We start from the raw sequence: 12,131 nt of genomic DNA, 5'->3' as shown, positions 1-12,131 counted from the left end.
CATGTGTCACGGCACAACCGGCAAGCCCCCTGGAGACTTGGGAGTGGTCTGAGTCCACCGTCTAACACAACAGGGGAAGACAGATACAGTGATGACAGTGTGATATGACTTCATGACAAGGTGAACTAACGGTCTTATCATCAGTACTGATCCAGGGATATAGTAGCGGGTAAAAGTCAGCGTTGTGTTCATTAAAAACACACTTTTGCAATGGACCTCCTGGTGAACATCATGACCCTGCCGACTTTAAGGCTTGGTAGGGTTGGCATGGGGAGAAGGAGGACCTTGAGGATGTTGGTGACGGTGGGCTCGGCTCACAGGATGAGGCCTGGGTTGGATGTTGGCATTTTCTGCAGTCTTCAGCCGTGGGGAGTACACACTGTCCTTACCCCGAAGGTTACACGAGAGAGAGAGAGAGAAATACACTGACAGACAGACAGTGATGTAGTGATAGGAATGTGTGAAAGGGGGAGATAGCCTACCGGTCAATAAGAGCGTTGGGCCAGTAACTGAAAGGTCGCTAGGTAGAACCCCCGAGCCGGCAAGGTGGAAAAATCTGTTCTGCCCTTGAGCAAGGCAGTAAACTGCCAACAAAAACTGCTTCCCAGGCGCCGATGACATGGAGGTTGATTAAGGCAGCCCTCCACACCTCTCTGATTCAGAGGGGTTGGGTTAAATGCAGAAGACACATTTCGGTTGAATGCATTAACTTGCGCAACTGACTAGGTATCTCCTTTCCCTTGATTATCCCTTTTATACCACGGCTATAAATAAACACATTTGCCACTAGAGATGTGTTAATTTACAGGTAGAAATGTGTTGAACATCCACTGAAGTAGCTAGCATGTTTACTAGATAGCTACATTAGTTGCTTTGGTAACAAACAAACAGACTTGCTATTTAGCTAACCAAACCATCAGTCCTAACTTGCTATTATGAAAATCGAACTCAACAATGTTTGAAATTCGACTTTTACTTTCAAAAGCAGCTCACACTTGGAACATGTAAGCAATAACTCCAGCATGCCCTTCAAGCCAATCAGAAACGAGAATTCAACAATGCCATGGCATAAAACATGATACCATGCTTCTTATGTTCTGGATCACTCACATGCATTGCTGGTCAGCCATGTCCAGCAGTGGTGTGAGCTTCAGAGGGTATTTAAAGGCAATGTTCACATCATCCATGAAGTCCTGCTGCAGATTGACAGAGACTAGACCAGCAGTATTCACTAGCCTACATTCATTTCATTCAGTGGTGATTGTGTAATATGACCAATGAATTTTTTACTGGTAAATAAACTTGAAACAGACATTATAACCATTGATTGTTATGATGTCAAGAGAATAACTCAGTTACTATATCTGTACTGTACATTCTCTCCCTGGGGATAGTTATTCAGTCTGAGGAGAACCTGGGGGGGGGATCTAGAGATGAGAGATGGTACACGGGCTCCAAGGAAAATAAAACATTTACATCCTGTAACTATCCGGCCTTCATTGTGAGAAGTACCTCAAGGATGGTGAAGGCGGTCCACTTCAAGCTCTTCAGTGCCCTCTGGTGACTATGAGGCCAGTGAAACACGTCTTCAGATCTCCAACACAAAGCGTGGCGCAGTGATACGCTGCACAGGGGAACGCACCACAATGGAGGGGGGGGGGTCAGTATTCCATTTCAATTCAGGAAGCAAACTGAATTACAATTTTACCTCAATTTAAAAGTGAAACTCGCATATGCTTTGCATACGTTAACTCTAGACCAGGAGTTCTTAAACCTTTTCAGCTCAAGAACCCAAATTATAAATTGACTGTCCTCCCGTGATCCAAATTAAGTATAAATAGTGTGTGATTATAGATTTATTCTCACTACTTGAGATCCACCTCTCACATGGCCAGAGCCCACTTTGTGTCCTGACCAATATTTACAAAACCGTGCTCTAGACCAATCAAGGCTCACCTGCACCCTCTTGATCATCATCAGCTGTTCCACCAGTGGCCGAGTCTCCCCCGTCAGGTTCATGGTTCCTTCCAGCATGATGAAGGCGTGGACCGAGGGGAACGATGAGTGATGCAGGGGGTCGGACTGTTCCAACACTATCGTAGGAATACTGAGGGAGAAGATAGGTCAGATGATTATTTAAAAAAAAACAGCCATTGTGGCTTCAATTATTGTTTACAAAGGCAATGGCTTCTGCCCCAAAAAGTGCTACATTCTCACCTCTTCACCAATGAAATACACACTTCCAGCTTGCCTCTCAGTGTCTGATTGGTTAGACTGCTGAGGCCCTCTGTCACTTTGAAAAAAAAAGCTTGCTCCACATTGGTCTAGGAGGCTTTTAAAACATATCAGGGGAAAAGCAGAAAATCGGTATAAGACAAAGTAAGATTTATCCTACTAACTGAAAGAATACACATACAATGGACAGAGCCAAGCCCTCAGATATGATGTGGAGTTAAACATACTGTTGGATTCTGTATTTTACATTATATCCATTAGCATATATATATGATTAAATATTATCTGATGTTGGTTGTGTGAGGTGTCTGCATTTGTGCACTGGAGCATCATGAGATTAAACAACTGCTTGCTACTTGCCTGTTTGTGTGTGACAAGAACTGAGTAACATGGTGTGACCTGCATGTTGCAAAACTGTAGATAACAGCCCAGCAGATGCTTTGTCCTTGTTTTTGTATGTAACAATATTGAGCACATGGTGTGACTTGCTGTATCTTATAAAGTTGTGATAGAGAGGGGTGGTCATCACGAGGTTTAACTGAGATGGAAAAATACTGAACAACACAATAGCAGGAACTGAGCAACTGTTATAACTAGGGGGTGATACCAGAACAGTAAGGATCTATACATCGACAGAGGGAGGACTCCAAGAAGCGCCAAGAGGCGGGGACCCGCCTGAGCGCCCGCGAAAGGCTGGGCAAGTTTAAACCACGCCCAGCCTCTACTGTGATAGACATAGTTCCAACCCTGTTGGCTTATCATAAGAACAACTGTTTATGTTCTCTGTTCTGCCCTGCGTGGCATTACAGTGAGCCCGTAAATACGAAAGTTGCATTTGCCATTTATTATTTAGCTAATAAAAAATACATAGCATAAAATCGGTGACTCATTGTTATATTTATCCTGAAACCAGATTTGAATTTACGCAACTTTAACAAAACCAATTAAATCCATTTAATCAAATGCTACAACAATATTAATATTCTGCTGTCATTTCAGTTTGATCACAATAATATGCAGCAAAGCACAGGTAGTGATAGGAAAATCCCTTAGAAGATTCCGTAGCTGCTGACTGACCTTGGTTCTCCAGGCATGCGATGTGGACCAGGGCCCTGTTCTTGGTGCTGTTCACCAGGTCCCTTAGCCTCTCCTTGCAGGCCCTATGGCTGGCTTCAGTGCTGGCCGCCGGCCCCAGCTCCCCGAGCCTCTCGCAGTACCAGGCACAGCCTGTCAGCAACCACACTAATCCCAAACCTCCATTTGCATGGTATTCTGCAGATAATTTTTCAATATGAAAAGGTGACTTGACATCAGAAATGCACTCACTCCGAATAGTACTTTAACCATATTTAATAACAAATGGTGAATAGAAGGTATGTCATCTTTGTCAGGTTGCATCTATTTATACACAGAGCCAGGATGAAACATTTTCCAGGGCTAACACCAATGCCCAATTTAAAGGAAGGACTAATGAAAGGATGCGCACCTGAGACGGTGGGAGCACATGTCCAGAATCTACATCAGGGACTTGACGCAGAGCTCCCTGGAGAAATCATCAAACTTGGGAACAAACAGGGGCATTTGTCAGACAAGTTGTCAGCCGATGAAAGTATGCATGTCTAGTAGTGGTCAGACAGTTGGTATTAGCCAGAACAATATAAAAAGGTGGCCAAACTGATGGCTAAGAGTACACTTGAATAAGACACCATCTGAGGAAAGACAATTCTATTTGTAATTATTGTACATAATAAATCAAGCACACTAGCCAATCTTGAACACTGCCTTTCCTACTATGTGCAGAATATGAAGATTAACCCTTTAATATTACTACAACCAAAGAATACAGATCATATATGTCTATTTTGACGCTATGTATAGGATAAACGATGGGTTTCAAAATGTCAACCATACCCGGGAACTGATGGCATACTTTAGGTAGGACAAGATGAGCGGGTTGGGAGAAGGGCCAATCATTGCCTGCTCCATAAGTCTCTGGAACATAGGGAAATAAAGAAATGAATTATTTCATACCCTGAAATCATATTAATTAACTGTTTACTTTCCACATCGCATACATTTACATGGATGATCAACACAAGTCAGCTGACCTGCCAGGTTGCGGTGGAAAGGGAGCCACATGGGACTAGGCTCCTTCCAAGCCTGGAGTACGGCTTGTTTCAAATTGACCACCTTCATACCGACAAGAGCTAAACACATTATCAAACACATGCAATACATGGAAATCAAGAGTTTTTAGCATATGAAAATGTCATAAGATCAGCTCCATTATGTACGTCTTGGTGAAACTGTAGCCCCAAAGTTGTGCCTGGTGACACTGCTGGCTCACTTTGATGCTAGCCCATGCATGTAGCATCGGATGCTCAATGAAGCTCGTAGTGCAGATCCAACGCATGCACATGAACCAGAAGTAGTCTGGCGGTAAACAAAGTGTTCAGAAGTAGTTTATTTTGGATAAGTTACACCTTGCACACACAAAGAACTAGCTTATTTGACCGCAACTAAGGGATTCTGCCGCAACTAAGGGATTCTGGTTCTGTATCCCAACAGAATCCCTTAGTTGCAAGACGAAGCTAACAGCAACCAATGCCTCCATCACACCTACAGCGTCATTGCGTTTGGTACACCAGAAGTACATTAATTTCTAATGGAACGCTGCTTTTGCCTTGCAGCATTGTATTGAAGAGGCAGTTGCAGTGCGTTCTGTGTGGTGCATACGGTGGATTTATCGAACATATGCATCAAATTGTATGCGAAGAAGACGGCTTGACAGAAATGGTAGCAGAAGGTGAAATGCTCACTAACAGGGATGTGCACAACATATGAGAGAAATACATTTTTTGTGCATATGGAACATTTCTGTGATCATTTATTTCAGCTCATGAAACATGGGACCAACACTTTACATAGTGCGCTTATATTTTTGTTCTGTTTGTAGCATTTTTTGCACATTTATTTCCATATGCTTCCCTATTGGACCCACCGCTATGCCATTTCTCATCCTGGCTCTGCGTATAAAGAGACGCAATCTGACAAAGATGACATACCTTCTGTTTACCATTTGTTATTAAATATGGTTAAAGCACTCATTTGCCAAGATAATCCATCCACCTGACAGATGTGGCATATCAAGAAGTTGATTCAACAGCAAAATAATTACACAGGTGCACATTGTGCTGGGGACAAGAAAAGGCCACTCCAAAATTTGCAGTTGTCACAACACAATGCCAGATATCTCAAGTTGAGGGAGCGTGCAATTGGCATGCTGACTGAAGGAATATCCACCACAGCTGTTGCCAGATAATTTAATGTTAAATTCTCTACCATAAGCCGCTTCCAACTTCGTTTTAGAGAATCCGTCAGGACGTCCAACTGGTCTCACAACTGCAGACCGCGTGTAACCACGCGAGCCCTGGACCTCCACATTCGGCTTCTTCACCTGCGGAATCGTGAGACCAGCCACCCAGACAGCTGATGAAACTGTGGGTTTGCACAAACAAATCATTTCTGCATAAACTGTCAGAAACCATCTCAGGGAAGCTCATCTGGGTGCTTGTCATCCTCACCAGGGTCTTAACCTGACTGCAGTTCAGCATTGTAACCGACTTCAGTGGGAAAATGCTCACCTTCAATGGCTACTGGGGCAGAACGCCTAGTGGTTAGAGCGTTGGGCCAGTAAAGGTCCATACATCCATACATCAGGACCCAATGAATTTATTTCAATTTACTGATTTCATTATATGAATATAACAGAGTAAAATTGTTGAAATTGTTTACATTTTGTTCTTTTTATACAGTGTAATTACTCCTTTCTATACAGAAATAAATAAAATACTTCACCAGAAAGCACGACTTAGCCGCAAAGGAATCGAGGATCATTAGCTTCTTTAAACAAATAGCTGTGGATTGTTTCAAATCACAATCTTATAGGCCAATGCCTTTTTTGGAACCCGGCAATTTGGGCACATTCCTTTCTGTCAATGCATATATTAATTACAGTCATTTACCATTCTTGTTCTCAGAGTGGAAACGTTGTTTGCAGAGTTCCCAACCTGCTACACTTGGTTTTGGCTTATTTCATAACAATAATTTACTAGATGTGTAAATTTTCTCATTATCTTTTGTTCGGAGTGCGCCATGTGAGCAATGAGCCATGTGAGCAATGAGCATGTGTCTGGTTTCTCTGTCCTGATGACGTTGAGGGAGCGTGGTGTAAAGTACTTAAGTAAAAATACTTTGAAGAACTACTTAAGTACGTTTTTTGAGTATCTGTACTTTACAATTTATATATATGACAACTTTTACTTTATCACATTTCTAAAGAAAATGAATGTACTTTTTACTCCATACATTTTCCCTGACACCCAAAAGTACTAGTTACATTTTCAATGCCTTGCAGCACAGGAAAATGGTCCAATTCACACACTTATCAAGAGAACATCCCTGGTCATGCCTGCCGTCTCTAATCTGGAGGACTCACTAAACACAAATGCTTTATTTGTAAATTATGTCTGAGTGTTGGAATGTGCCCCTGGCTATCCATAAATAAATAAAAACAAGATAATTGTGTTGTCTGGTTGGCTTAATATAAGGAATAAGAAACAATCTATACTTTCATTTGTACTTTTGATACTTAAGTATATTTTAGCAATTACATTTACTTTTGATAATTAAGTATATTTAAAAGCAAATACTTTTACTCAAGTAGTATTTTACTGGGCGACTTTCACGTTTACTTGAGTCATTTTCTATTAAGGTATCTTTGCTTTTACTCAAGTATGACAATTGAGTACTTTTTCCACCACTGCACAGAAATGTAGGAGAGGTTGTTGTTTTTTTACTCTTGGCGCACAGATCCCTTTAGCGGGATAATTTTTGTCAACATCCGGCGAATTGCAAAGCACCAAATTAAAATGAAATTACTAAAAATATTTCATTTTCATGAAATCACAAGTGCAAAATACCAAAACACAACTTGTTGTTAATCCACCTGGCGTGTCATATTTCAAAGGTTTTACGGTGAAAGCAAAACATGTGATTATGTGAGGACAGCTCTCAGCAGACAAAGCATCACAAACAGGTAGCAGGCAAATTAGATTGCTTTTCTGACTTTCGTGACCAATCAAATTAATCGCTTACCTTTGATGATCTTCGTATATTTGCACTCACGAGACTCCCAGTTACACAATAAATGTTTGTTTTGGTCGAAAAAGATTATCTTTATATCCAAAACCTCCATTTGGTAGGCTCGTTTTGTTCAGAAATCCACAGGCTCATACGGTCCCAACGGGCAGATGAAAATTCCAAATAGTATCCGTAAAGTTCGTAGAAACATGTCAAACATTGTTTTATAATCAATCCTCAGGTTGTTTATACAATAAATAATCAATAATATTTCAACCGGACGGTAGCATTTTCAATAGAAGAGAGAAAGAAAAGGTCTCGCTCCAGGCGCGCGTGCGTATGCATAAATCTGAGGACATCCGGCTATCCACTGACACGATGTGATCATTCTCGCTCATTTTTCAGAATAAAAGCTGGAAAACTATGTCTAAAGACTGTTCACACCTTGTGGAAGCCATTGGGAAAGGAATCTGGTTGATATCCCATCAAATGGAGGATTGCAATGGAAGACTAGTTTCAGAAAAACAGCATTTCCTGGATGGATTTTCCTCATGTTTTCTCCTGCAATATCAGTTCTGTTATACTCACAGACAATTTTGACAGTTTTGGAAACTTTAGATTGTTTTCTATCCTAATCTGCCAATTATATGCATATTCTAGCTTCTGGGCCTGAGAAATAGGCAGTTTACTTTGGGCACGTTTTTCATCCAAACATCAAAATACTGCCCCCTAGCTTAAAGAGGTTTTAACATCCATTGCAAATGATAATATATTAAAACTATAGTTTCTCAAAGGAAGCTATTTGAAAAATCTTTTCATCAAACTCCCCCTCCATAATCACCAATCCTCAGTGTGAAAAAGCAATGCTGCATTGGCCTATAGGCTAGGAGTTAACATATTTAGCCGCCAACGGATCACAATGTGTCCATACGGTAGAGGCTGATGATCTCGCATTAGTTGACTTTTAACTTCTTGATTTGTATCATTTTAAGTCAGATTTGTATGACTAACCACGTGACAATGACAAGAAAATGCGTATATTAAAATCAGAACGGGCAAGCAGAACTGTAGAAATTGTAGGATAAATTGTAGCCTAAGCTTAATCAAACTCGAAACTCACTGCGCCGCCTATGAAGTCTTTATAAAATAATTGCCTCCACGTTTCCATGGTCGAATTTTCCTTATAGGCTACTTTGAATAAAGGTAAAACATGCCTCATAAATAAAACATTCAGGTTTCAAACAATTAAGTATGTTTTCAAAATGCATACTGCCCCCAGCGCTCATTGTAAAGTGGTGGGTGATGCGCTGTTAGCTTGTTGCCTGCACTGAAATGGTAAATTAGGGGCAAAAACAATACTAGGTATTTTTAATCATGCACCAAAACATTTTTTTTTATCATGCGATTGCATTTAGAATTGTTGCGCAATGAATGAGGTTATAAAAGCGCACGTTTTACTCCAGCAGCAACTAGTTTAGGAGCTGCAGGAGAAATCGTGCTCAAAACAGGCTCTGTATGCTGTGCGCTGATAGTTGTGTTGGATAAAAATACACACAGCGCAATTTAATTCCACTACATTATGCAAATTAACCTATAGACCAATAAGCATGATGGTCAAATGTATTTCAATGCACTGGTATTTCCAGCAATAAATATAAAAAGCATTATTTTCCAATAGGATTTTTTGGGGAAGTTAACAGTACGTTTTATCAGCTTTTCTAACCCTGGTGTGTGTGATGTTGGGAGTGCTGTGTAAACGTGTGCAGATGCTGAGAAGTTTGTGTCTTGTGTTAAGTGTGCGTTGTGTGTGTGTGCGCATGCAGGTGGCAAGGGCACAAGGTTGGAGGTATTATTTGTCTCTCTAGGCTTGATCAGTTGGGCTACTAAAAATACAACATACCTGTGATATATACAGCCAAAATGTTACTAATTGGTAAATAGTAACTCTGCTTTTTTGTTCACGAAAATCCCAGTTATATCTACTCTGTTACTACCCCTGGTGTGTGTATTTTACTTTTATTTGAATAATCTCTGTGTTCTACATCAGCCCTGAAAATATAACATGACCACTGTATCTTGAGATATTGGACAAAGTGTTGAAATTTGAACACCTCCCTCTGCAACAAGATTCTGGTCTTCCTGACAGGCCGCCCCCAGGCGGTGAGGGTAGGCAATAACACTTCCGCCACCCTGAACATCAACACAGGGGCCCCTCAGGGTGTGTGCTTAGTCCCCCCTGTACTCCCTGTTCCACGACAGTGTGGCCACGAACGACTCCAACGCCATCATCAAGTTTGCAGATGACACAACGATGGTAGGACTGATCACCGACAACAATGAGACAGCCTATAAGGTCAAAGACCTGGCAATGTGGTGCCAGGACAACAACCTTTCCCTCAATGTCAGCAAGACAAAGGAGTTGATCGTGGACTACAGGAAATGGAGAAACGAGCACACCCCCATCCACATCGATGGGGCTGTACTGGAGCGGGTCAAGACCTTCAAGTTCCTCTGTGACCACATCACTAAGGAATTAACATGGCCTACACACAGCCACACAATTGTGATGAGTGCACGACAGCACCTCTTCCCCCTCAGGAGGCTAAAAAAAGATTTAGCATGGGCCCTCAGATCCTCAAATAGTTCTACAGCTGCACCATTGAGTGCATTTTGACTGGCTGCGTCATTGCTTGGTACAGCAACTGTAATACACCCAATTACAAGGTGCTACAGAGGGTGGTGAATACAGCCCAGCTCATCACTGGGTCTGAGCTCCTTGCCATCCAGAACCTTTATACAAGGCAGTGTCTGGGGAAGGCCTCAAAGACTCCAGCCACACAAGCCATAGATTGTTCTCTTTGCTACCGAACAGCAAGCGGTACCAGTGCACCAAATCTGGAACCCTAAACAGCTTCTACCCCCAAGCCACAAGACTGCTAAATAGCTAATACAATGGCTACCTGGACTACCTGCATTGACCCTTTTTAACTAACTCTTTTGCACTGACTATGCACACCCTGGACTCTACCCACACCCACTCTGCTGCTTCACATATGCTGCTGCTACAACTCAGTCTTCTCTATCCTGTTAGCTAGTCACTTTACCCCTACCTATATGTACATATCTACCTGTTACCTCGTACCCCTGCACATCGACTCGGTACTGGTACTCCCTGTATATAGGACATGTTGTTATTTTTACTCATTCACTGTGTATTTATTCCTTGTGTCACTATTTATATTTTTATTTTATTTTATCTTTAACTCTGCCTTATTGGAAAAGGCCGGAAAGAAAGTATTTCCCTGTTGGTCTACACCTGTGTTTAGGAAGCATGTAAGAAATACAATTTTATTTGGAATTTAAGATTCCAGACAGATGATTTGGTTTCTTATTGACATGGGAATCATTGACCTGTCCGCTAACTTTTCTGCCTTTTCTGATAACTTGAAAAGAAGATATCTCATAGTAAGTCCTAGCTCTTGATCGTGACTCAATTCAATTCCGTTACACTTAAGTCATTGGAGGAAAGCCTCTTTGTATGGGGGAGTTTTATAAAGTGCCCCACCTGATTTTGTAGGCACAAGGACCATATCTTTCATATCAGCGAGAAATAAACCGAAACGTTAAATTTATACACAATTTTTTAGGGTTAATGTCAGCGTTCCCACACTGCCATCTCCATGTCACATCGCGTGTTAATTAGTGCTAATTAGCTATTTGAAATGCTCGGAACACCCATGTGTAACGGAAGGCCGCTGAAAAATACTGTTGGCTGCAACTGGGATAAAGCTGGTTAAAACAGTGTACAAAGTATGTCTTTTGCATTTGTGAAATTAGTTTGATGTGATACGAAAGGCATCGCAAGTGAGAATCTATTCACTTTTTGATGGAGTATTTGGCTGTCAGAGTGTCTCCGAAAGGGACTAAGACCACCTTATCTTGACCTAAATAAGTAATATCCTCGTGAAAAAAGTGTTATGTGTTCCTGAAAAGCTACTCTATAACACGGGATACAATACGAGAACAAAAGTTTAATTTCCAAACTTACCACGCTACCAACGCAATGTCCCCTCAGAATCCTTAGTTGCGGTCGAAGCTAACAGATAACAGGTCGTTCACACACTACCGACATCTTTACTTTGGTGAGATGTCGCTTTTCACTATTTGGCGAGTAACAACAGTAAATTGAAGCCATCACTAAACAAAATTCTGGAAAGGTCATGTTGAAGAACTTAGAAAAACTATAACGCCATGTCATTTTAGTAAATTATGCATCATGCACATAACGTTACTAGTATGAAACTACCGTACCCAGAGTGCCTTTCTAGATAGCTTTTTGTTGTTCACCGTGTAGACTGTTTGCATGAAAGTTGTTGACGTATTGCAATGTACACTTGAGACATATCTAGTAACAACGACTAGCCAGCAAGCTGTCTTCCACAGCAAAGTAAAACAGTAGCTTAACTTTTTTAGCTTGCACCGACAGCCTTGGCATACTCAATGTGAAGACTATGATACGTAGCTAGCTAGATAAATAACCAGTTAAATAAATACTTACATGAAACATCGACAACGTATGAATTTAATAGATAAATGTAGCCTAATGTTGGATTTACAAGACAATGAACGCCATCTTTTGTTTAAACTACGAGAAAAACATCGTATACACCGATTGGTCAAGAGAGACAGTTTTGATGAAACAACAGGCCCATTGGTTACTTTCGTTCAAACCGCCAATTTTCGCCACTAGATGT

At 41.2% G+C, this 12,131-nt stretch overlaps 1 pseudogene; it reads right to left on the bottom strand.

The window, feature by feature from the left end:
- Positions 1-6: 6 nt before the first annotated feature.
- LOC135559400 (mediator of RNA polymerase II transcription subunit 24-like) lies at positions 7-11,418 on the bottom strand (annotated as a pseudogene).
- Between the last annotated feature and the right edge of the window lie 713 nt (positions 11,419-12,131).

Source organism: Oncorhynchus masou, chromosome 18, assembly GCF_036934945.1.
Source record: "Oncorhynchus masou masou isolate Uvic2021 chromosome 18, UVic_Omas_1.1, whole genome shotgun sequence".
Classification (NCBI taxonomy): Eukaryota; Metazoa; Chordata; class Actinopteri; order Salmoniformes; family Salmonidae; genus Oncorhynchus; species Oncorhynchus masou.
This window is presented reverse-complemented; position numbering and strand designations above follow the sequence as displayed.